Here is a 23,353-nt window from a genome sequence, read left to right on the forward strand (position 1 = left end):
ACGTGTATGTGTCTGTACGCAGTTAGACAGCCAGCCAAACTCCTTTCAATAACGACATGGGAGTCAGGATGTAGCGTCCAAGCTCTGTGTTTAATAATGCCACACTTGCATGAAGTCAATGAAACAATACAAATCAGTTGCATTGGGTTGGAGTAAAACTGAGAAAGACAAAAGAAAGAAATGCACCTTGTTACATACATGAAATATAACTAACATTTAAACATGAATATGTAATGAAACCATTCAACTCACAGGCAATGCTTTCAAAGGCGTAACAATGTAAGATTGCAACGGATTAACTTGCAGCACGTTCCATGCTGTGGTGTGACCTCCTTGTTTGCTATCACTATACTACTTCCTGTTGAGTGACCCTACTGGTCATTTCCCTTTACTGCCACCTACTGGCGGCAACAAAACAAACTCCTGCAATTGTAAGGCAGAACAGACATGTTGGTAGCATCTTCCATCTCCAACCATCCATGCTGTGCAGGAGTGTTACAGCTACAATACATAGTCCAAGCTTATCCTTTATAATTAGTGTAAAATTGAAACAAAATATTTGTGCAACTTAATGGGTAGCTTCTGCTTACATGTCTTCTTATTTTGTGCATGAAGCAGTTGAGAAGGGAAGGCGAATAACCCATTCCTCACATTAACAGTGGGAAAAAGGAGATAAAGCAATCTGCGGAATATCATTTGCAGCATGCATTCATAGTTAGGAAAAGAGATTCCCATACTTATCAACATGGAACTTGAAGGCATCATTTATACATTGAAGGCATCAACACCAAGGTAAAATACCATTCACCTCGGAAAAATCTCAAACAATTCACAAGAAGGCCATAGTGTTGCAAAAACGTCATCACGTTGTTTCCATGTGATAACATAAGAAGTAAAAGCAGGAGTAGGCGATACGACCCCTCGAGCCTGCTCCGCCATTCAATAAGATCATGGCTGATCATCGACCTCAACTCCACTTTCCCGCCTGATCTCCATATCCCTTGACTCCCCCTAGAGTCCAAAAATCTATCGATCTCAGCCTTGAATATACTCAACAACTCAACATTCACAGCCCTCTGGGGCAGAGAATTCCAATGATTCACAACCCTCTGAGTGAAGAAAGTCTTCCTCATCTCAGTCTTAAATGGCCGACCCCTTATCCTGAGACTATGCCCCCTAGTTCTAGACACTCCAGCCAGGGGAAACAACCTCTCAGCATCTACCCTGTCAATCCCCTTCAGAATCTTGTGTTTCATTGTGATATTATCATGATAATATTATGATAATGTGATATTATCATGACAATGATGCTGAGCTCTTCTAGAGGACTGATAATCTGGTCTCGAGGTGCTGTCCTTGCCTGTGCCGAAATGAGTTGACCGCACCCGATAATGTGAGCTTAACTCGTTTAAATATTGCAGTGGCAGTAGATCATGATTGTATGGGGGAGGGGCATCACAGGGGCCGGGGACTGGAATATCAGATGCCAGCAGCAATGAAGGCGCTGCTGTAAAAGGTTTCCATTTATTTTTAGTGGACGGGCACAAAATTCCCATTGAAGGATCGGCTGGCTGTCGGAGGCCAAGTGAAAGCTAGGACATGAAGCAAAGGTCACCCTATACCAAGGAAATGGAGCAAAAGTTTAAATTTTGTTCGGTGGGCCTCCACGCCTGTTGAAAATTGGCAGCTAGCAATTTAAGCACTGCTCAAGTGCTCCAGCTAGATTATGAAGAGGCCGCCTAATCTAAGTGACTTTTGGGGCCTTACTCAGCCTTATGCACTGTCAGTACGCAGGTTCCTAGCATGCTAGGCATTCCCTACCCACCTCCCCAATACATCATGCACTAAGCACATTGGATACATAGAATCATAGAATGGTTACAGCACGGAAGAAGGCCATTCGGTCCGTTGAGCCCGTGTCGGCTCTCTGCAGAGCACTTCAACTAGTCCTACTTGTGGTAAACCACTTTTATCGTTCACTATCGTTACACTATAGTTATCACTGTTGTACTGTTCTCACTGTTCTCACTGTTGTATCACTATACGAGGTCGCCTCTTGTCGCGCTGTTATACCTGGGCTGACCACCTCCGACTCCGCCCATGGCTCCACCTACCTGCCCAGGTATAAAGGTAGTCGACTGGCTGGTATTCCTCCTTGTTGGACCCGATCACCCACGAGGGTGGGCTCTGTTATTTAGTCAATAAAAACCTTTAGTTACGTTCCTAACTCATCGCTTTTTATTGGACGAATTGATAGGTATATCAATTTTATTGACTAAATTTTAAAGATGTCTACTACTGGCCAGCCAGGAGCCCTCCCAGAAGCACAGCCACAGCAGCTTTCAGACACCGGGCTACACCAGCCACACCAGCCGGCTTGGCTGCAAGCCCTCAAACCACCGTACCTGGATCTAAACCCACAGGCAGCAAACTCAGCCCTCAACTTCAAACACTGGCTGGACTGCTTCGAATCCTACCTGGAAGAATCCAGCGTCCCTCAGAGATCCAAACTAAGAGTTCTGAACGCCCAAGCGAGCCCGAGAGTATACGCACTCATCCAGGACACGACTACATACGAGGCCGCTATCAACCTACTGAAACAGCAGTACCGGAGCCCGGTAAATTACATGTACACCAGGCACCTCCTAAGATCCCGCCCGCAACAGCCAGGAGAGTCTGTAGCTGAATTTTTACGGGCGCTAAGAGCACTCGGCAGGAACTGTGACTTTAAAGCGGTGACGGCTGTTGAAAATACGGAAGATAATATCCGCGATGCCTTTGTGAAAGGCCTACGGTCCGACTACTCACGGCATCTTGTGCATCTGGTGATGACCTTCCCACTGATTTTGCCTGGCTCCCCACTTCATTCAAGTGAGGGGGTTACAAGTGTGAACCCAGCGAAAATCTTGCATTTATATAGGCCTAGAAATTCAGTTGTTAGCGCCAGCCGCTAGCGCCTTAAGAGGGCGAGAAGTGGGGCGCGAAGCGGCTAGCGCCCGGGCGCGGCGCGATCTGCGCCTCTCGCGAAATTCAGTTAAGATTTAGCGCCGGCACAAAACCTTTGTGCGCGCTCAGATGCGCGCGCAGATCCTGACATCATTTCATGGTGCAACGCCCTTTGTGCGCCCCGAACCGGAAATTCAGTGGCGCCGGCCTATTGTGCATCTGGCGCCCCCAGCGACTGGTAAAGGGGAACGTTTCCCAGTCGCTGTGGGGCGCGGGGGGCGCTAATTAAAGGGTACTCCTCCTGCAGTATAAATGTCAGCCATTTTGCTACACTCCTTCTTTGTGAGAGACGGATATTTGGAGAGAGACAAAGGGAGAGAGCTTTCTGGTTTGACTCAACACTCGTTCAGGTACTTGTGGCTTCAGGCCAGAGCTTTGCACTTGGATTTAACTTTCAGTGCCATAGCATTGATTCGATACATCTAATGGGGGCTGCAATGGGTGCAAACGTTGGCTTACTGCATTGCATTCAAAGGGCTCAGAGACGCCGTGAGAGAGTGCCAGTCATGGCCAGACGGAGAAGGGCCAACAGGCGTCGGCACAGGAGGCCTTACCCACCCAGGGTATACCGCCAGCAGTTCTCATATCTGAACATGTCTGAGGAGCAGTGTGTTCGGAGGCTGTGATTCAGAAGGGAGGTGGTCACAGAGATCTGCCACCTGCTTCAGAGAGATCTGCAGCCACAGCTGAGGAGCAGGACGTCTCTGTCGGTGGCAGTGAAGGTGACAGTGGCTCTCAACTTCTATGCCACCGGCTCCTTCCAATCCGCTACTGGGGACATTTCCAACATCTCCCAGTTCGCGGTACATTGCTGCATCCGCCAGGTGACCAATGCCCTTTTCAGAAGGAGGCGTCAGTTCATCTCCTTCCCCATGACCGTGGACAAGCAGCAAGAGCGTGCAATGGGATTTGCAGCATTAGCGGGCTTCCCCATGGTGCAGGGCGCCATTGACTGCATGCATGTGGCTTTGCGGGCACCTCTGGAGAATGCCGAGGATTACCGCAACCGGAAGGGCTACCATTCGCTCAACGTGCAGTTGGTGTGTGACCACAGGCAGCAGCCACGATGCCTTCATCCTGCGCCAGACTTCTGTGGCAGACATATTCAAGGCCCAGCTTCCCCCACGAGGATGGCTTCTCGGGGACAAAGGCTATCCTTTGTGCACCTGGCTGATGACCCCGCTCTGTGTGCCCAGCACCCCTGCTGAAGAGCGATACAACGACAGCCATCAAATAACCAGGAACATCATTGAGCACACAATCGGCGTGCTCAAGCAATGGTTCCGCTGTCTGGATCATTCTGGGGGAGCCCTACAGTACTCGCCTGAGCAAGTCTCCCATTTCGTTGTCGTGTGCTGTATGCTGCACAACCTGGCTATCCGCAGGACTCAGCCACTGCCAGCAGACATTGGAGGACCAGCAGAGGAGGAGGAGGAGGAGCACCAGGACGGGAGGGAGGCACAAAGTGCAAGGGCCGTCTATCGGCGGCTTATTGCAACTCGGTTCTAGGCCCCCTCTCAGGGAATGGCTTGTGCCAATGAAAGAAGATGAATGTAGCTGCTCTGCAAGCCCTCAGCCGATCAAGGCAACAAATACTTCCAAAAGCAAACATGGACAGTGCGATTAAGAACATAAGAAGAACATAAGAAATAGGAGCAGGAGTAGGCCAATCGGCCCCTCGAGCCTGCTCTGCCATTCAATAAGATCATGGCTGATCTGATCCTAACTGCCAATCCACTATCACAGAACCATCTCCTGAATCTAACAGAATTAGACACACGAAATAGGAGCAGGATCAGGCTACACGGCCCCTGGGCCCGCTCCGCTGCCCACAGGGCCATGACCGATCCGAACCTAGACTCATGTCCAAATTCCTGCCCGCTCCCCGTAACCCTTAATTCCCTTTACTTCTAGGAAACTGTCTATTTCTGTTTTAAATTTATGTAATGATGTAGCTTCTACAGCTTTTTGGGGCAGCATATTCCATAGACCTACCACCCTCTGAGTGAAGTAGTTCCTCCTCATCTCAGTTTTGAAAGAGCAGCCCCTTATTCTAAGACTATGCCCCCTAGTTCTAGTTTCACCCATCATCGGGAACATCTTCCCTGCATCCACCCGATCCAACCCCTTCACAATCTTATATGTTTCAATAAGATCGCCTCTCATTCTTCTGAACTCCAATGAGTAGAGTCCCAATCTACTTGAAGCTAAAGACCTCGACCTGGACAAAGCTGAAGCCCTCGCTCTCTCCCTAGAGGTGGCCCATCAGGACCAGGAGGTGTTTTCCAGGTACTGCTCGCGACCCTGGGACTCGGGCCCGACCCCTACCGCAATACCCTTCGCAGCGCCGCCCCCGGGACCTACCTCAGCGTCGGCGTCCCGGACCCGACCGGGACCGCCACCCCCGGTACCGGCTCCGACATCGGGCACCCGCGATCGGGCCGCCGGCTGCTTCTTTTGCGGCCAGGAGAAGCACCCGAGGTCGCGCTGCCCAGCCAGGAACTCTACCTGCTCAACCTGCAGGAAGAAAGGCCACTTCTCTAAGGCCTGCAGGAGCGGATCTTCAGAGGCCAGCAGTGCCTCATGCGAACTGTGGGGGCGGCCATCTTCTTTCAAGGCAACTGAGGCCAGCATCCCCACACGTGAGTCATGGGGCGGCCATCTTTGATCAAGGCAACCGACCCCAATAGTGGCTCATGTGAGTTATGGGGGCAGCCATCTTCTCCGCCATTTTGTCCTACCTCGTGGGAGACGCCATTTTACCCACCACGCCCGACTGCCACCGGGCCCCCGGACCCGACGACCGCCTCGCCAGCAGACGACAACGACTCGCTTACCTACACACTAGCCTCCGTCACTCTGGATCAAGCCCGCCCACACCACCTGTCCAAGTCGATGATGGACATCAAAGTAAACGGCCACGCCACGACCTGCCTGTTCGACAGCAGAAGCACGGAGAGCTTCATCCACCCAGACACGGTGAGCCACTACTCCCTCCCTGTCCTGCCAACGCGCAACCGAATCTCGATGGCATCGAGGTCCCACGCCACGGACATTAGCGGCTACTGTGTTGTGACCTTGTCGGTTAAGGGTACGGAGTATAAAAATTTTAAACTCCTCGTCCTCCCCCAGCTCTGCGCTGCCGTCCTACTAGGGCTGGACTTCCAATCCCACCTCCAAAGTGTAACCCTAGCATACGGTGGACCCCTCCCCCCACTCACAGTCGACAACCAGCGAATGTTAAACCGCCCACCGCGTAACACCTGCAGCCTATCCACCCTCAAGGTGCCGCCACCTTCCCTGTTTGCTAACCTCACCCCCGACTGCAAACCCGTCGCTACCAAGAGCAGGCGGTACAGCGCTGGGGACAGAGCCTTCATTAGCTCTGAGGTGCGGCGCCTCCTGAAAGAGGGCATTATCGAGGGGAGCAACAGCCCCTGGCATGCCCAGGTCGTGGTCGTTAAGACCGGCGATAAAAATCGCCTGGTCATCGACTACAGCCAGACCATAAACAGATACACCCAGCTGGACGCATACCCCCTTCCCCGCATATCTGACATGGTCAATCAGATTGCACAATACCGCGTATTCTCGACCATCGACCTTAAGTCGGCCTACCACCAACTCCCTATCCACCCCGAGGACCGCCAGTACACCGCCTTCGAGGCGAATGGGCGCCTATACCACTTCCTTAGGGTCCCCTTCGGTGTCACCAACGGGGTCTCGGTCTTCCAAAGGGAGATGGACCGGATGGTTGACCAGAACGGACTGCAGGCCACATTCCCCTATCTAGATAACGTCACCATCTGCGGCCGCGACCGGCAGGACCATGACGTGAATCTGGAGAAATTCCTCCGTACGGCCCAACGGCTGAACCTCACCTACAATAAGGAGAAATGTGTGTTTAACACCTCGCGCCTTGCCATCCTTGGCTGTGTAGTAGAGAACGGACTCATCGGCCCCGACCCCGAAAGAATGCGCCCCCTCATGGAGCTACCCCTCCCCCACTGCCCTAAGGCACTTAAGAGAACCCTGGGGCTCTTCGCCTACTATGCCCAATGGGTGCCCAATTATGCGGACAAAGCCAGACCCCTCATGAAGTCCACATCCTTCCCCCTCACGGAGGAAGCGTGCGCGGCCTTCTCCCTCATCAAGGGAGACATAGCCAAGGCCACAATGCACGCAGTGGATGAGTCCATCCCCTTCCAAGTGGAGAGCGATGCATCCGACTTCGCCCTAGCCGCTACCCTTAACCAGGAGGGGAGGCCGGTGGCCTTCTTCTCAAGGACCCTACAGGGCCCCGAGATCCGACACTCGTCGGTCGAGAAGGAAGCCCAGGCAATTGTGGAGGCGGTACGGCGCTGGAGGCATTACCTGGCAGGCAAACGATTTACCCTCCTCACCGACCAACGTTCGGTTGCTTTCATGTTTAATAACAAGCTGAGGGGCAAAATCAAGAATGACAAGATCTTGAGGTGGAGAATCGAGCTATCCACCTACGATTATGATATCTTGTACCGGCCAGTTAAGCTGAACGAACCCCCTGATGCTCTTTCACGAATTACATGCGCCAGCGCGCATATTGATAGACTTCAGACCCTCCACAACGACCTCTGCCACCCCGGGGTCACCAGACTTTACCATTTCATTAAGGCCCGCAACCTGACCTACTCCATCGAGGAGGTCAGGACCATGACCAGGAACTGCCAGACCTGCGCCGAGTGCAAACCGCACTTCTATAGGCCGGACAGAGCAAGCCTGATCAAGGCCACCCGCCCCTTCGAGCGCCTGAGCATCGACTTTAAGGGGCCTCTACCGTCATCTGACCGCAATGTGTACTTCCTCAACATCGTTGATGAGTACTCCCGTTTCCCTTTTGCCTTCCCCTGCCCAGACATGACCAGTACCACGGTCATCAAGTGCCTGAACGACCTCTTCGCCTTGTTCGGGTTCCCGAACTATATACATAGTGACCGGGGCTCCTCCTTCATGAGCGAGGAACTCCATCAGTTCCTACTAGCGAGAGGTATTGCAGCAAGTAGGACCACCAGCTACAACCCCCGAGGGAACGGCCAGGTGGAAAGAGAGAACGCGACGGTATGGAAGGCCGTCCTCTTAGCCTTAAAGTCTAAGGGCCTCCCAACCTCCCGCTGGCAGGAAGTCCTCCCGACAGCGCTGCACTCCATCCGGTCACTACTTTGCACTGCCGTTAACGCCACCCCCCATGAACGAATGTTTGTTTTCCCCAGGAAGTCGACTACGGGAACCACTCTACCAACCTGGTTGACCTCTCCGGGGCCCGTCTTGCTGCAAAAGCACGTGAGGGCCCATAAAACGGACCCCCTGGTCGAGAGGGTGAACCTCCTGCACGCCAACCCCCAGTACGCCTACGTGGCTTACCCAGACGGGCGGGAGGACACTGTCTCCTTACGAGACCTCGCACCCTCGGGCACTCCGGAGACACCGCCTTTACCCCCCCCCACCACCCCCCCAATTCCAGCCCAGGTAGACGGCATGCCGGAACCCCACGAGCCTTCGCCGACCACGCAGACACCAGCATTAACACCGGATAATGCAGCACCGCCGCTGCGACGATCGGAGAGGCTTACGAGGCCTCCGGTCAGACTGACATACCAGAACTGGTAGTACACTTCACCCCGCCGGACTCAAATCTAAACAAGGGGTGAATGTGGTAAACCACTTTTATCGTTCACTATCGTTACACTATAGTTATCACTGTTGTACTATTCTCACTGTTCTCACTGTTGTATCACTATACGAGGTCGCCTCTTGTCGCGCTGTTATACCTGGGCTGACCACCTCCGACTCCGCCCATGGCTCCACCTACCTGCCCAGGTATAAAGGTAGTCGACTGGCTGGTATTCCTCCTTGTTGGACCCGATCACCCACGAGGGTGGGCTCTGTTATTTAGTCAATAAAAACCTTTAGTTACGTTCCTAACTCGTCGCTTTTTATTGGACGAATTGATAGGTATATCACTACTCCCCCGCCCTTTCCCTGTAGCCCTGCAAATGTTTTTCCTTCAGGTACTTATCCAATTCCCCTTTTGAAAGCCACGATTGAGTCTGCCTCCACCACCCTTTCAGGCAGTGCATTCCAGATCATAACCACTCGCTGCGTAAAAAAGTTTTTCCTCCTGTCGCCTTTGGTTCTTCTGCCAATCACCTTAAATCTGTGTCCTCTGGTTTTCGACCCGTCCGCCAATGGGAACAGTTTCTCTCGATCCACTCTGCCCAGACCCCTCATGGTTTTGAACACCTCTGTCAAATCTCCTCTCAACCTTCTCTGCTCTAAGGAGAACAACCCCAGCTTCTCCAGTCTATCCACGTAACTGAAGTCTCTCATCCCATGAACCATTCTTGTAAATGTTTTATGCCCCTCGAGTCTGTTACCATAGGAACAGGAGTAGGCCGATTCAGCCCCTCGAGCCTATTACATAAGAACAGGATGAGGCCATTTAGACCCTCGAGTCTGTTACATTAGGAACAGGAGTAGGCCGATTCAGCCCCTGAAGCCTATTACATAGGAACAGTAGGAGGCCATTCAGCCCCTCAAGTCTGTTACATTAGGAACAGGAGGAGGCCCATTCAGCTACTCTAGCCTGTTACATAAGAACAGCAGGAGGCTCATTCAACCCCTCGAGCCTGTTACATAGGAACAGGAGGAGGCCCATTCAGCCCCTTGAGCCTGTTACATAGGAACAGGATGAGGCCATTCAGCATCTCGAATCTGTTACATTAGGAACAGGAGTAGGCCGATTCAGCCTCTCGAGCCTGTTACATAGGAACAGGAGGAGGCCCATTCAGCCCCTTGAGCATGTTACATAGGAACAGGAGGAGGCCATTCAGCCCCTCGAGTCTGTTAACACAGGAACAGGAGGAGGCCCATTCAGCCCTTTGAGCATGTTACATAGGAACAGGAGGAGGCCATTCAGCCCCTCGAGTCTGTTAACACAGGAACAGGAGGAGGCCCATTCAGCCCTTTGAGCATGTTACATAGGAACAGGAGGAGGCCATTCAGCCCCTCGAGCCTGTTACATTAGGAATAGGAGTTCGACCCATTCAGCCCCTCTAGCATGTTACATAGGAACAGTAGGAGGCCCATTCAGCCCCTCTAGCCTGTTACATATGAACAGGAGGAGGCCATTCAGCCCCTCGAGCCTGTTACATATGGACAGGAGGAGGCCATTCAGCCCCTCGAGCCTGTTACATATGGACAGGAGGAGGCCAAAAGTCTCTGCACCCAATAATATTGGATCCTGGTAACCAAAATGCTGCATTGCTTCAGACATCTGCCACTGCATCATTGTCCCTATAGACTCTTTCCATCCCAAATGCTGGGGCAGTCCCTTTAAAAAAGTACTTGGATCAAATCAAGAGTGGCATCTCCCTAGTGGCTGGCTGTGTTTCCTATTTGCAGTTGGGTCATCTATTGGAGGAATGTTAAACTGTTGTTAACAGGAGCTCTTTCCCACATTTCTCAAATATGTTTCTTGGTGGCTTGACCAAAGACATATATTGCTAGCATCTATGGAGGTGACTGTAACTTGCAGCATCCTATGCTGTCAACCTAAGGGAGGCAGCACAGACCGCAGGGAGGGAGAAGGTAAAATTGGAATTGAGGAGAGGGTGAGGTAAACAGAAAGAAAAATGCATTAGCATTTGCCTTGCTAATCAGTGACATTATGAGACATTCAGATTTATGGAGTGTACAATATTATTTAGTGACTGTACCAGCGTATTTCTTAAAGTGCTCCTGCCACAGTAGCAGCTTGAGTGTAGCTTGCTGGGGTACCATGCATTACGCAATTGCAGGACAGGATATGAGGTCATTGTCTAGGGTGACGCTCCAATGCAGTCCTGAGGCATGCTGCATCTTTGGGTGTGCCGTTCTTTAAATGAGACATTAAACCAAAGATCCATCTGTCTGCTCTGTTGGTTCATGTGGATGTTAAAGATCTCATCGCACTATTTGAGGAAGAACAGGGAGCTCTCCAGGTGTCCCAGCCAACATTCCTCCCTCAGTCCACACCACCAAAAGCAGGCCATTCATTTCATTAATACAAAAGCAAAAGTACTGTGGATGCTGGAAATCTGAAATAAAAGCAGAAAATGCTGGAAACACTCAGCAGGTCAGGCAGCATCTGTAGAGACAGAAACAGGGCTAACGTTTCAGGTCGATGACCCTTCGTCAGAACTGGAAAAAGTTGGAGATGGAACAGGTTTTTAAGCAAGTGTAGGGGCAGGGAAAGGGGGGAGGGGAGGAAAGAACAAAAGGGAAGGTCTGTGATAGGATGGAAGGCAGGAGAGATTGAGAGACAAAAGGGATGATGGTGCAAGGCAAAAGGAGATGGTAATAGGACAAGTTAAGAAACAAAAGATGAGTCTAGATGAGGTGTAAATGGCAATGGCAGAATCATCAACAGCTGCCATGTGAGAGAGAGAAAAAAATAGGGGCAGAGGTTATGGTCCGAAATTGTTGAACTCGATGTTGAGTCCAGAAGGCTGTAAAGTGCCTAATCGAAAGATGAGGTGTTGTTCCTCGAGCTTACGTTGAGTTTCATTGGAACAGTCGGGACCAGCGGGAGCAGCGAGGAGGAGCTCGGGAGAAAACCCGGCGACCAGCGAGGCCCGAGACCAGTCGGGAGCAGTGAGTCGGAGCCCGGTATAAAAACCGGAGAGAGGCGAGGCCCGAGACCAGTCGGGACCAGCGGGAGCAGCGAGGAGGAGCTCGGGAGAAAACCCGGCGACCAGCGAGGCCCGAGACCAGTCGGGAGCAGTGAGTCGGAGCCCGGTATAAAAACCGGAGAGAGGCGAGGCCCGAGACCAGTCGGGACCAGCGGGAGCAGCGAGGAGGAGCTCGGGAGAAAACCCGGCGACCAGCGAGGCCCGAGACCAGTCGGGAGCAGTGAGTCGGAGCCCGGTATAAAAACCGGAGAGAGGCGAGGCCCGAGACCAGTCGGGAGCAGTGTGGTGAGACCGGTATAAAAACCGGAGAGAGGCGAGGCCTGACCAACTCAGCAGCGGGGAGAGAGGTAAAAAGTAATCAGTGTGTGATGTCACCAGGGAGCAGGTAGGTGATTGGTTGGTGAGTATTTCTCTTTTTTCAATACAAGCTTGAATTCTGTGGTGTTAAATTTCTGTGGTGTAGTGGGGATAGTTGGTAAATAAAGCGCCCTAGAGCATACCTGGAACTGGGGTATTGAATAAATTTTTAAAGAAATTAAAGGGGTAAGTCATGGCAGGAGAGTTCAGACCCGTGCTCTGCTCCTCCTGCTCTATGTGGGAAGTCAGGGATGCTGCCAGTGTCCCTGATGACCATGTGTGCGGGAAATGCATCCAGCTGCAGCTACTTGTAGACCGCATTGCGGCGCTCGAGCTGCGGGTGGATGAATTTTGGAGCATGCGCGATGCTGAAAGGCTCGTGGATAACACGTTTAGCGAGTTGTGCACGCCTCAGGGTAGGGCAGCACAGGGGGTAACCATCAGGCGGAGCAACAAAGGCAGGCAGGTAGTGCAGGGAACCCCTGCGGACATCCCCCTTTCAAACAAGTATACCGCTTTGGATACTGTTGAGGGGGATGACTCACCAGGGGAAGGCAGCAGCGGCCAACTTCCTGGCACTGGGGGTGCTCCTGCTGCCCAGGAAGGGGGGAAAAAGAGTGGGAGAGCAATAGTGGTAGGGGATTCTATAGTAAGGGGAACAGATAGGCGTTTCTGTGGCCGTAGACGTGAATCCAGGATGGTTTGTTGCCTCCCTGGTGCCAGGGTCAAGGATGTCACTGAGCGGCTGCAGGGCATTCTGGAGGGGGAGGGAGAACAGCCAGTGGTCGTGGTCCACATTGGTACCAATGACATAGGTAAAAAGAGGGATGAGGTCCTGCAGCAAGAATTTAGGGAGCTAGGTGAAGGATTAAGGAGCAGGACCTCAAAGGTTGTAATCTCTGGATTACTCCCGGTGCCACGTGCTAGTAAGTATAGGAATAGGAAGATAGAACAGATGAATGCGTGGCTAAAGGGATGGTGCAAGGGGGAGGGCTTTAGTTTCCTGGATCACTGGGTCTGCTTCTGGGAAAGGTGGGACTTGTACAAGTCGGACGGTTTACACCTGAACCAGGGGGGAACCAATATCCTTGCGGGGAGGTTTGCTAGCACTGCTGGGGAGGGTTTAAACTAACTTGGCAGGGGGTTGGGGTACAGAGTGGAGCTATAGTAGGGGGTGATTTACGGCCAAATACAGAGGGAAAAACAAGTCAGCTGGGAAGGCAGAGCAAATATGTGAAGGCAAAAGAGAATATGGCAGGGCTGGAAGGCATTTATTTTAATGCAAGGAGTCTTGCAAATAAGGTGGATGAACTGAAGTTGTTGTTGAACACATGGGAGTACGATATTGTTGCTATCACGGAGACATGGTTGAGGGAGGGTCAGGACTGGCAGCTCAATATTCCGGGGTATAGAATCTTCAGGCGAGACAGAGGGGGGTGTAAAAGGGGAGGGGGTGTTGCAATATTAATTAAGGAGTCAATTACTGCTGTAAGGAGGGATGATATATTAGCGGGTTCCTCTAATGAGGCCATATGGGTAGAACTTAAAAACAAAAAGGGGGCAAGCACTTTGCTGGGAGTGTACTATAGGCCCCCAAACAGTCAGGGGGAGATAGAGGAACAGATATGTAGGCAAATCTCCGAGAAGTGCGAAAATAATAGGGTAATAATAGTGGGGGATTTCAACTTCCCCAATATAAATTGGGACAGTCAGAGTGTGAAAGGCTTAGAGGGTGCAGAATTCTTAAAGTGCATCCAGGAGAGCTTTTTGAGCCAACATGTAGAAAGTCCTACAAGAGAGGGGGCGGTACTGGACCTAATTCTGGGGAATGTAGCCGGGCAAGTGGTGGAAGTGTCAGTAGGAGAGCATTTTGGCGACAGTGACCATAATTCGGTGAGATTTAAGGTGGTCATGGAAAAAGACAAAGACGGCCCGGAAATAAGGGTTCTAAATTGGGGGAAGGCCGATTTTAATATGATAAGGCAGGATCTGGCCAAAGTGGACTGGGAGCAGCTGCTTATAGGAAAATCCACATCAAAACAGTGGGAGACTTTCAGAAGGGAAATAGAGAGAGTACAACGCCAACATGTTCCTGTAAAGGTCAAGGTTGGGACCAACAAGCAAAGGGAACCTTGGATGACAAGGGATATACAAAAATGCATTAGAAATAAGAGGGGGGCTTTTGGCAGTTACAAAAGACTAAAGACAGAAGAAGCCCTAGAGGAGTATAAAAAGTGCAGGGGCATACTTAAAAAAGAAATTAGGAGGGCGAGGAGGGGCCATGAAATAACACTGGCGAGCAAAATAAAGGAAAATCCTAAGATGTTTTATAAGTATATTAAGGGCAAGAGGATAACCAGGGAAAGGGTAGGGCCCATTAGGGACCAAAGTGGCAATCTGTGTGTAGAGCCAGAGGATGTAGGCGGGGTTTTAAATGAATTTTTTGCATCTGTGTTCACTATGGAGAAAGACGATGCAGACATAGAAATCGGGCAAGGGGACTGTGACATACTTGAACATATTAGCATCGAGAGGGAGGAGGTGCTAGCGGTTTTAGCGGGCCAAAAAGTGGATAAATTCCCAGGCCCGGACGAGATGTATCCCAGGCTGCTGTGGGAGGCAAGGGAGGAGATTGCAGGGGCTCTGACACTAATTTTCAGAACCTCTCTGGCCACAGGGGATGTACCAGAGGACTGGAGAACAGCTAACGTAGTACCATTATTCAAGAAGGGTAGCAGGGATAAACCAGGGAATTACAGGCCAGTGAGTCTAACATCTGTGGTGGGGAAATTATTGGAAAAAATTCTGAGGGACAAAATTAATCTCCACTTGGAGAGGCAAGGATTAATCGGGGATAGTCAGCATGGCTTTGTCAAGGGTAAATCATGTCTAACAAATCTGATCGAATTTTTCGAGGGGGTGACTAGTGGGGTGGATGAGGAAATGCTGTGGATGTGGTTTACATGGACTTCAGTAAAGCTTTTGACAAAGTCCCGCATAGGAGACTGGTCAAGAAGGTAAGAGCCCATGGGATCCAGGGTGCCTTGGCACGTTGGATCCTAAACTGGCTGAGTGGCAGGAGGCAGAGGGTGATGGTCGAAGGTTGCTTTTGTGACTGGAAGCCTGTGTCCAGTGGGGTACCTCAGGGATCGGTGTTGGGTCCCTTATTGTTTGTGATCTACATAAATGATTTGGATGAAAATGTAAAAGGTATGATCAGTAAGTTCGCAGATGACACGAAAATTGGTGGGGTGGTAAATTGCGAGGAGGAAAGCCTCCGGCTACAGGACGATATAAACGGGTTGGTCAGATGGGCGGAAAAGTGGCAAATGGAATTTAACCCTGAAAAGTGCGAGGTGATGCATTTTGGACGGACAAATAAGGCAAGGGAATACACAATGAGTGGTAGGACCCTAGGAAGTACAGAGGGTCAGAGGGACCTTGGTGTACATGTACATAGATCCCTGAAGGCAGCGGAGCAGGTAGATAAGGTGGTTAAAAAGGCATATGGGATACTTGCCTTCATTAGCCGAGGCATAGAATATAAGAGCAGGGAGGTTATGATGGAGCTGTACAAAACGCTGGTGAGGCCACAGCTGGAGTACTGTGTGCAGTTCTGGTCGCCTCACTATAGGAAGGATGTGATTGCTTTGGAGAGGGTGCAGAGAAGATTCACCAGGATGTTACCTGGGATGGAGCGCCTCAGCTATGAAGAGAGGCTGGACAGGCTGGAGTTGTTTTCCTTGGAGCAGAGAAGGCTGAGGGGGGACCTGATTGAGGTGTACAAAATAATGAGGGGCATAGATAGGGTAGATAAAGAGGAACTTTTCCCCTTAGTGGGGGGGTCAATAACAAGGGGGCATAGATTCAGGGTAAGGGGCAGGAGATTTAGAGGGGATTTGAGGAGGAACTTTTTCACCCAGAGGGTGGTTGGAATGTGGAACTCAATGCCTGAAAGGGTGGTGGAGGCAGGAACCCTCACAACATTCAAGAAGCATTTGGATGAGCACTTGAAATGCCATTGCATACAAGGCTATGGACCAAATGCTGGAAAATGGGATTAGACTGGACAGGGATGGATGGGCGGCGCAGACACGATGGGTCGAAGGGCCTCTTTCTGTGCTGTAAAACTCTATGACTCTATGAGTGTAAGAGGCCGAGGACTGAGAGGTCAGAGTGGAAGTGGAACGGAGAATTAAAGTGACAGGCAACCGGAAGCTCGGGGTCACCCTTACGGACTGAGCGGAGGTGTTCCGCAAAGCGGTCACCCAATCTGCGTTTGGTCTCCCCAGTGTAGAGGAGACCACATCGTGAGCAGCGAATACAGTATACTAGATTGCAAGAAGTACAAGTAAATCGCTGTTTCACCTGGAAGGAGTGTTTGGGGTCCTGGACAGTGGGAAGCGAGGAGGTAAAAGGGCAGGTGTTGCATCTCCTGCGCTTACACAGGAAGGTGCTGGGTGAAGGGGCAGGGGTGTCGGGGGTGTTAGAGGAGTGGATCAGGGTGTTTGTGGGATCTTGCTGCATGCACAATGGTTGCCGTATTTGCATACACAATAATAGTCATTGCACTTCAAATTAATTCATTGTACGTGAAGCACTTTGGGACATTTCTTAGAGGCATGGCAAGGCCTAGAAATTCAGTATAGCCACGTTTCGGGCGCTACAGCCGAGCGTTCGCTAAATTTTGTGCCCGGTGCAACTTAGCGCCACCTTCGCCGATATTCAGTTGCTTCGCCCCAAGAGGTTGCTGCTGCGCTAAAGCAGGCGATGCACGAGTATCATAAGGTGCTAAGCCGGCGAGCCGGGGCGCTACCACCGAGGGCGGGCGCAGCACAGGTGCGGCGAGTTGCTGATTGAAGGCAGACAGTCAGGCGCCGGTCAGCACTTAAAGGGGGAGGGTGGAATTGTTTGGCTGCCACGCCCTGCACACTGCAGCCCTGAAGGAAGGCCTGACCAGTGCTATTTCAACTGCTCCACGCCCAGGAGAATGGAGAAGGCCAGGGAGAGAGCGCAGCGCTTCGGCGAGGGTGACCGGAGGGTGCTGGTTGGCACAGTGGAGCGCAGGCGCCATGTCCTCTTCCCTGAGGGTGGCAGGAGGCCGCTGCCCTCCGATTATTGGAAAGCCTGGAGGGAGGCGGCAAACAGGGTCACCTCCAACAGCGTGGTTGCCAGGACTCCCATCCAATGCCAGAAAAAATTCAACGACCTCACTCGGGTTGTCAGGGTGAGTACCCTTTCCAGTATCCTCCTCATCCCTGCATGTGCACCTTAGTTGATGGCCAAAGGGACCGGAAAGCCCAAATGCCCAGCCCTCACCCAGCAGCTATGGGACTGTCATGAAAAGTACTTGCACATTCAGGAGTTTATACACTGTCAGGGCTATTCCACCATGGGAGGCTGTGCAGGCAAGATGAAGGCTTCACACTGTCAGTGCTATTCCACCATGGGAGGCTGTGCAGGCAAGATGAGGGCTTCACACTGTCAGGGCTATTCCACAATGGGAGGCTGTGCAGGCAAGATCAGGGCTTCACACTGTACTTAGAGGCCGTCCTTTCTCTTGCAGGGCAAGCTGGCGCATAACCGGAGACAGCAGCGTCAGACCGGGGAGGCCGTCCTGACCTGAAACAGCTCAGCGACATAGAGCAGCGAGTGGAGTGGATCATGGCAGGCCGGCTGATTGGCCCCGTCACCACTGGAGATGCCGACCCTGTTCTGGGCACCAATGGTAAGGTCATCACCTTTTTGACCTCTCTCTTTCCACTTGCGCCTCACACCAGCATCCTTTGCCACTATCGAACCAATGCAGTGCATACCAGCACTCATGCCTCCCTCGCTGCCGCCCTGTCCTCACTCTAAAGCAACTCTTGTGCCTCCCTGCTTTCAGATGGTGACTTGCCAGGTGAGGAGGCGGCCCCTCAAGCTGGCACTGTCTCGGAGTCAGACATAGAGGAGGAGGAAGAGGAAGCCGGCCCATCAGGGACACCCTCAGCAGAGGCAGCCCATGGCCATGATGGGGACATGTCTTCCCTGGAGGGGAGCAGGGGGGAAGGGTCGGAGGAGAGTGAAGCTCAGGGGCCCAGCGAGCTGCAGCAACGCGGGAGGGGTGGGGAAGCTCGGCGGCCTTCTCCCCAGAGGGAGAGTGTGGCCTCCAGTCCTGCTACGGTGAGCACAGAGGAGGTGCGGCTCCTTGTGGAAATGGGCGCCCAGGCTGAGCGCAGGCACACTGAGCTCATGGCTGCAGTGGCAAGGATGCCTGACTCCATAGAGTCACTAGCAAGGAGTATGCAGGAATTCGGGGCAGCACAGGCCAGGAGTCTGCAAGAATTCAGTGCAGCACAGGCCAGGAGTCTGCAGGACTTCGCAGCAGCACAGGCGGCCTCCAGCCAAGTGCTCAGTCGTGCCGTGCATTCACTGGCTGGTGTCATCCAGACACAGACCAGGGCCACACGGGCACTAACTGCTGCCACCCTCGCTGGATTGGCCAGGCATCGCCGGGCACTCGCCGCACCGCAGCAACCCAGCAGTCTGTGTTTCAGCAGATTGCGGCGCATGCTGAAGTGCTGGCCCGTGCGAGTGCCAGTGAACCAGTTGACCAGGGAGTGCCTGTGCTCTGTCAGGTTGGCAGCATTCCTGCAGCCAACACTGTCACTCCTCCACTGCAGCTGCCACCACCCGTCGGACAGACTGCTGCCGCCCAAGCAGAGTTGGAGCAGCCAGCAGCCGGCCTCTCCAGGCCTAGAGCTGGTCCAGGCCAACCCCCAAGGGCATCTGCCGTCTCACCAACTGACCCTCAGCAGCCTTCCCCCAGCCTTGCTGCAGCCACTGGGGTCCAATTGAGGAGGAGCTGCAGGGCGAGAAGGGGCCAGTCACGGACGCGAGGCAGATCACCCTCGCAGGGGAAAAAAATAGAAGGTGTGGCCATATGTGTTGTTTTTTATATACAGGCCAAGACTGGTGTATTTGTTTTTTATATAAAGGCCGAGACTGTTGTGTTTTTTTTGGGGGGGTTTCTCAGAATTAGTTTGTCATGCGGGAAGGGCACAGAGTTATCAGAGTAAAAAATTTTCTTTGGCAGGAAAAATCATAGAGCAAGTTATTATCTTAATGGCAAGAAACTGGAAAGTACTGAAGTACAAAGGGATCTGGGGGTCCTGGTGCACGAAACTCAAAAGGTTAGTATGCAGGTGCAGCAAGTGATTAAGAAGGCCAATGGAATGTTGGCTTTCATTGCTAGGGGGATAGAATATAAAAATAGGGAGGTATTGCTTCAGTTGTACAAGGTATTGGTGAGACCGCACCTGGAATACTGCGTACAGTTTTGGTGTCCACACTTAAGAAAGGACATACTTGCTCTCGAGTCAGTACAAAGAAGGTTCACTCGGTTAATCCCGGGGATGAGGGGATGGACATATGAGGAGAGGTTGAGTAGATTGGGACTCTACTCATTGGAGTTCAGAAGAATGAGAGGCGATCTTATTGAAACATATAAGATTGTGAAGGGATTGGATCGGGTGGATGCAGGGAAGATGTTCCCGATGATGGGTGAAACTAGAACTCGGGGGCATAGTCTTAGAATAAGGGGCTGCTCTTTCAAAACTGAGATGAGGAGGAACTACTTCACTCAGAGGGTGGTAGGTCTATGGAATATGCTGCCCCAAAAAGCTGTAGAAGCTACATCATTACATAAATTTAAAACAGAAATAGACAGTTTCCTAGAAGTAAAGGGAATTAAGGGTTACGGGGAGCGGGCAGGAATTTGGACATGAGTCTAGGTTCGGATCAGTCATGGCCCTGTGGGTAGCGGAGCGGGCCCAGGGGCCGTGTAGCCTGATCCTGCTCCTATTTCGTGTGTCTAATTCTGTTAGATTCAGGAGATGGTTCTGTGATAGTGGATTGGCAGTTAGGATCAGATCAGCCATGATCTTATTGAATGGCAGAGCAGGCTCGAGGGGCCGATTGGCCTACTCCTGCTCCTATTTCTTATGTTCTTCTTATGTTCTTAATCGCACTGTCCATGTTTGCTTTTGGAAGTATTTGTTGCCTTGATCGGCTGAGGGCTTGCAGAGCAGCTACATTCATCTTCTTTCATTGGCACAAGCCATTCCCTGAGAGGGGGCCTAGAACCGAGTTGCAATAAGCCGCCGATAGACGGCCCTTGCACTTTGTGCCTCCCTCCCGTCCTGGTGCTCCTCCTCCTCCTCCTCCTCTGGTGGTCCTCCAATGTCTGCTGGCAGTGGCTGAGTCCTGCGGATAGCCAGGTTGTGCAGCATACAGCACACGACAACGAAATGGGAGACTTGCTCAGGCGAGTACTGTAGGGCTCCCCCGGAACGATCCAGACAGCGGAACCATTGCTTGAGCACGCCGATTGTGTGCTCAATGATGTTCCTGGTTATTTGATGGCTGTCATTGTATCGCTCTTCAGCAGGGGTGCTGGGCGCACAGAGCGGGGTCATCAGCCAGGTGCACAAAGGATAGCCTTTGTCCCCAACAAGCCATCCTCGTGGGGGAAGCTGGGCCTCGAACATGTCTGCCACAGAAGTCTGGCGCAGGATGAAGGCATCGTGGCTGCTGCCTGTGGTCACACGCCAACTGCACGTTGAGCTAATGGTAGCCCTTCCGGTTGCGGTAATCCTCGGCATTCTCCAGAGGTGCCCGCAAAGTCACATGCGTGCAGTCAATGGCGCCCTGCACCATGGGGAAGCCCGCTAATGCTGCAAATCCCATTGCACGCTCTTGCTGCTTGTCCACGGTCGTGGGGAAGGAGGTGAACTGACGCCTCCTTCTGAAAAGGGCATTGGTCACCTGGCGGATGCAGCAATGTACCGCAAACTGGGAGATGTTGGAAATGTCCCCAGTAGCGGATTGGAAGGAGCCGGTGGCATAGAAGTTGAGAGCCACTGTCACCTTCACTGCCACTGACAGAGACGTCCTGCTCCTCAGCTGTGGCTGCAGATCTCTCTGAAGCAGGTGGCAGATCTCTGTGGCCACCTCCCTTCTGAATCGCAGCCTCCGAACACACTGCTCCTCAGACATGTTCAGATATGAGAACTGCTGGCGGTATACCCTGGGTGGGTAAGGCCTCCTGTGCCGACGCCTGTTGGCCCTTCTCCGTCTGGCCATGACTGGCACTCTCTCACGGCATCTCTGAGCCCTTTGAATGCAATGCAGTAAGCCAACGTTTGCACCCATTGCAGCCCCCATTAGATGTATCGAATCAATGCTATGGCACTGAAAGTTAAATCCAAGTGCAAAGCTCTGGCCTGAAGCCACAACTACCTGAACGACTGTTGAGTCAAACCAGAAAGCTCTCTCCCTTTGTCTCTCTCCAAATATCCGTCTCTCACAAAGAAGGAGTGTAGCAAAATGGCTGACATTTATACTGCAGGAGGAGTACCCTTTAATTAGCGCCCCCCGCGCCCCACAGTGACTGGGAAACGTTCCCCTTTACCAGTCGCTGGGGGCGCCAGACGCACAATAGGCCGGCGCCACTGAATTTCCGGTTCGGGGCGCACAAAGGGCGTTGCACTATGAAATGATGTCAGGATCTGCGCGCGCATCTGAGCGCGCACAAAGGTTTTGTGCCGGCGCTAAATCTTAACTGAATTTCGCGAGAGGCGCAGATCGCGCCGCGCCCGGGCGCTAGCCGCTTCGCGCCCCACTTCCCGCCCTCTTAAGGCGCTAGCGGCTGGCGCTAACAACTGAATTTCTAGGCCTATATAAATGCAAGATTTTCGCTGGGTTCACACTTATAACCCCCTCACTTGAATTAAGTGGGAAGCCAGGCAAAATCAGTGGGAAGGTCATCACCAGATGCACTCTTGTGCATCAGCTTTCATGTAGCTCCGAGGGATATTAGAAGAGGTTTGGGAGTCAATTCCCTGCCTCACGTGGCATTAGAAGACCAGAAAAAAAGGAATAAATAATCGGAGCAAAGGGGGTTTATATTCAAAGAAAGGAAGAACACAACAGTTAAAGGGTGATCCTTTAAACCTGCCTTTTATTTTGAATGTCAGAAAAATTTGGCTGCATCATTAACATTTTCAACTCATGACCTATACAGTCTTTCTGACTTATAAAATCAAAGGTCTGATTACGCTGTTAGTCATGCATTGTCATTCTTTCCCTGCTGACAGTTGTACCATTTTCAGTGTGGAAGATGTGTTATTTCATTTGAGTAAAAATTGGTTAAAATGATTCACTGCAGCAAAGGAACACCCACATGGCGTGAAATGTAGTTTCACCATAGAAACCAAGTCAGCAGTTAGTCAGAAATGACGTCAAGCCATTCTGTGGCTATCCCTCAACATTTACATGAAAACACACCCAAAAAAATGTAATTGTTCTTTTTATTTCTTGACCTCAGTTGCAACTCCTTGCTGAGAGAGAAAGAAAAGATTATTTGGATTTTTGACTGGTTGTGATTTAAATTGAACTGGACCCTGGTCCACCAGCATCAATGTAAGGCTTATCGAATTCTGGCGCAATTCCGAAATTAGCTTTCACTTATAACCACCTCCTAAATTACTTCAGGCCAGAATTTGCTGTCAAACTAACGGTGAGGCTAATGGCGCTACCATTACTTATGCGCAAATAGTCCAGCAACTTCGAGCGAGGGGACGATGCACGGTTAAACGCGGAGATCCAAAAGTTGCTGTCCGAGTTGCGCTGCTCCACCGTTAAAACAGCATCGCGCTTGTCTGCTTCACCATTGAAATGCATCGAATGGCGTGAAGTTGCTGTATTTGTGTGGTAGCTACAACAACAACAACTTGTATTTATATAGCATCTTTAATGTTGTAAAACGTCCCAAAGCGCTTCACAGGAGCCTTATCAAACAGTATTTAACACCGAGGAGATAGTAGGGCAGATAACCAAAGAGGTAGGTTCGAAGGAGTGTCTTAAATGGGGAAAAAGAGGCACAGAGGCGGAGAGGTTTAGGGAGGGAATTCCAGAGCTAAGGGCCTTGGCAGCTGAAGGCACGGCCACCAATAGTGGAGCTTGATACAAACTAAACTTGCCACAGAAAGTTAAGTCTTATCAGTTTAAGTCTAAGTACCCTTTTAACAATATGATAAGTGTTAGTTACTGCTAATAAACCTCTCTGGCACTGAAAATTAACTATTGTAAGCATGGAATCTCATTCCTTCAGGTTTTATTTGTTGGAGATTTTAAAAATGTTAACTATTTTATTTTTAATTTTTTTTAACTTTTCCTTCTGTCTCTTTTTTGTCTCTCTCTTAATCCAATCTTTCATTCCCTCTCTGTATTTTTCTTTC

The sequence above is a fragment of the Somniosus microcephalus genome, chromosome 13, assembly GCF_052327205.1.
Source record: "Somniosus microcephalus isolate GS21.2 chromosome 13, FLI_Smic_1.0, whole genome shotgun sequence".
In the NCBI taxonomy this organism is placed as follows: Eukaryota; Metazoa; Chordata; class Chondrichthyes; order Squaliformes; family Somniosidae; genus Somniosus; species Somniosus microcephalus.